This window comes from Etheostoma spectabile, chromosome 14 (assembly GCF_008692095.1).
Source record: "Etheostoma spectabile isolate EspeVRDwgs_2016 chromosome 14, UIUC_Espe_1.0, whole genome shotgun sequence".
NCBI classification, from domain to species: Eukaryota; Metazoa; Chordata; class Actinopteri; order Perciformes; family Percidae; genus Etheostoma; species Etheostoma spectabile.
Window position 1 is genome coordinate 4,246,232 of NC_045746.1, and position 3,578 is coordinate 4,249,809.

Here is a 3,578-nt window from a genome sequence, read left to right on the forward strand (position 1 = left end):
TTTTCCACAGATACCACAAACATGGATTTTATCCACTGCATGCGTTTGTGCGTGTGTCCTCAGTGTGTACATGTAATGGAAAGTCTTTCCGCATGCTTTGCAACAATGAGGACCTGTGGGATTATGATTGACAGATGGATGGGTTGATTTCTGTAAATTCAAACTCAAGGGGGGTAAAGACCTTTCCACACGCTTTTTCCTCCTTGAATTGAAAGCCTTTAATCTAGAGCAAGGTGTGGGGTGCTCAGATTCCCCAGCTGGCTGCTGTATTTCACCAACACCACGACCATGCATTTCCAGAGTTTGATTTGAAGAATTAGAGCGAGGATGTCCCCTGCCTCTGTCTGCACTGTTCATTTCGCCAAGATCTTGAATATAACTGTCCACACAGACCAGGTTGAATACAGTGACTTGGGCATGATCTGCCTCCAGACTCATTTGACTGTTACCTTTTTGTACTTGCTCACATACGTTCTGCCCCTCAGGATGACTCACTGGGGATAAGGGGGGGGAACTCTGAATGTATCACAAGTTTGTACATGCAGTGAAAGGTAAATTATTTAGGCCAAGCTCCTCCACCAGACCTTGTTTCCGCATTCCTGTTTCTTCTTTAACTTGAAGCAGCAGTGAGGCCTGTTGGACCTTCTGCAGGGGAATCTCCTCCTCAAAGGCAGAGACAGAGGGTTGATCGATCTCTAAGGGGAAGGAGAGAGCATTATATTTTATTAAATTGATAGGATTGCCATATGTCTGACATACATTGTGAAGCAAACTGGGCACCATTGTGGCAAGGTGTGCTCAGAATATGCTTACCGAAAAGAAAGTAGAGAACTAAAATTACCGCTTTGCGGTTGTATGCCTCCGCCAACCAGTCAAGTTACAGTTAACATCCATGTCTGTCCAGACTCATATGTATTGTAGACTTTGACGGAATTTAATAAAAAATAAATAAAAAAAAGGTATTAAGTGTATTTTTGGTGAAGCTGGGATGCTTCACACACATCTTCTACATTCACTACAATCACCACAGTTTCAAGAGAAGGGTCACCAACTCAGTCATAGACAAATATGTTAAATATGGTCACAATCTGTTCCTGACTTATCAAGTTGAATAATTGCCAGAACAGTGTTTTGGCAAAACATTATGATTTCCCAGTGAAGTTTGGGATATAAAATATCATGACTTCATTATTTCATCATATTAGACATGTATGTGTAATGTTGATGTAATTGGTGTAAGAGTTCTTGAGTTATGCCAAAAAACGCATTTTGTGAGGTTTTACTGACCTTCATCACTAAAATCAAATCAGTCCATTTTTGAGTACCTATGGACATATATGCAAAATTTGAAGAAATTCCCTCAAGGCACCCTGACCACGGCTATTGCACGCGTGGAGGCCTACAAATGGAAGAAATGCTTACTAAATGATTATCAAATGTCCCAGAGTTCCTTAGAGTGAGTAAAAAGTAGAATATTTTTGTATTCAAAATAGAGATGGCAATGAAATGAATGTGATAATAATGCCACTAATTCTCTTGATGTGCAAATAACACTCTTGCGTTCTGGGATTTGGGCCTCGGGCCGCTCCGTTCTTTAGGAAATCAGGAAGCGATGCAGCAGTTACATTGTGGATGGTTAGCAGAAACAAGATTTTGTGCCCAGGGGCCTCTACATTCTAAATCCGTGCCTGCTATACCATAGACATATAAATGACTATGTTCTATATACCATGGTCCGGGTAATTACTTAATTCCGATTGGGTGCTGGGGGTCCATAAAAAAGCGACATAGGACCCTACTAAAGGAGTTCCGTTAACTGACTTATTACCTTTCTAAATTAATGCGCTACATTAAAAAAAATAAAGGAAATGTGAATCTTATCCAGTAACGCTATCCAACGTTGTGAAGTCCTTTAGTGCTACGTCCTTTGAAATCCTGTGGTTTTCACACAATTGCGCTATCACACAGGCTACAATAAGTAAGTTACACACTCACTCTACACTCCCCCTTTGAGCTGACTTTGTTTCACAGCGAATATCTCCCATTTTGTTTGCTCTTCAGATTGCTAACGTTATTTCAAGCTGCAACAGTAACTTCACACACGGCGTATCATTTCTTCGTAAAAGTCTTGATGTTGTTTTGAGGACAGTTGCATGGCTGGATATCTTGCTTGTCTTGTTATTAATATACTGTTTAATTAAATCTTCACCGATTGTCAACCTTGCAAAATGCAATTTACTATATCTACGGTTATTTACTTTAAATCTGAAAAGCGGACATGAAATATCTCCCGTTGCTAAGGGTAACAAGTAGTCTCTAAGGTGGTCCGTCCTATTTAGTGAGGCAGTCTACAACGTTTTCATTGCATAACAACCTTATTGGATGGGAATGATTGTCCCAGGTATTAGTCAAACCTTCAGGTTTAACCAAGGAAACAGAGATTGTTTAAAAAAACTTTGATTGATTTGATTATAAAAAACAATAAAAATGGATTTGGGGCCGTCGTCCATTAATTACAAACAATTGACACCTAGGGCATACACTTCGTAGGGCTAGCTAGCTATCTCGGTTTGTAGACGAGTCTTAGACGGACCAAACTACTTCTGTCTGTGGTGACTTGGCTTTGAGGATAATATCCAACAGAGAACGGTATCGGTCGTTGTCTTCCTTCAAACGGGTAGCTTGCTCCTCGTAATTCGTTATTGTTTTTTCAATAGCACCTAGCTAATATTTAAGAAGCAGCAGCATGTAGCCGCTCTCTCTCCACTATTTGTGTGGTTCTAACATGGATACATGGGGTCCTTACGTTACTTGTCTATGGTTCTAAACATAGCCTGTATAATATATATACAGTCTATGGTTCTAAACAGCGTCTCTGGCTGCGCTCCTTCACCCGGAACCACATAGGAGTCAAAGGAAGTGCATTTATTTCAAAGTAAAAGCCCTTTCATCATCACGTTGACCGCTTTATTGAACAATAATATAAAATTCTGGGAAAGACGGGTAAGTGGTCTATCATCCAGTAGTCTGTGGCTGAATCTCATCCTCATCCTTATTTGATAGCTCCTCGACTTAACCCGATGTTGTTCTTGTTCCTCCATTTTAAACTCTATTTTATTGGATTTATGAGGACTATGGTTAACCTTTTTTAAATTTACACGAGCTAAATCCAGACAGCTAGCTAGACTATCTGTCCAATCTGAGTTTTCTGTTGCAGGACTAAAACTACTTTTAAACCACAAGTTCCACAAAAAAAAGTTCCTTCCCGAGGCTATTTTGCAGAGACACAACAGGTTTTCTCCGGTGCTTAGCACCGCCCGAGACGATTGTGATTGGTTTAAAGAAATGCTAATAAACCAGAGCACGTTTTCCTCACATCCCCGAATGCTATTGTGTCTTTGGGGGAAGATCTGGCAAAGCAAGACTAATCACCCAGTTACCACCCAAGTGGCATGACAATAGATGGAGAAAAAATAACTTACATTTGCTAATTTTATTTATTTAAAGAAGTTCATGTTTGTGTTCAAATCTTATGTTTTATTGGGAAAGATCATGGAATGATTTGGCATTGGCATACA

General features: G+C 39.9%; 1 long non-coding RNA gene across 1 annotated transcript; it reads right to left on the reverse strand.

The window, feature by feature from the left end:
- Positions 1 to 77: 77 nt before the first annotated feature.
- Positions 78 to 1,339, reverse strand: LOC116701857 (uncharacterized). Its single transcript, XR_004335018.1, has 2 exons — positions 585 to 1,339; positions 78 to 494 (listed from the first exon to the last, which is right to left on the reverse strand). It is a non-coding gene; the product is annotated as an uncharacterized LOC116701857 (long non-coding RNA).
- Positions 1,340 to 3,578: the final 2,239 nt, after the last annotated feature.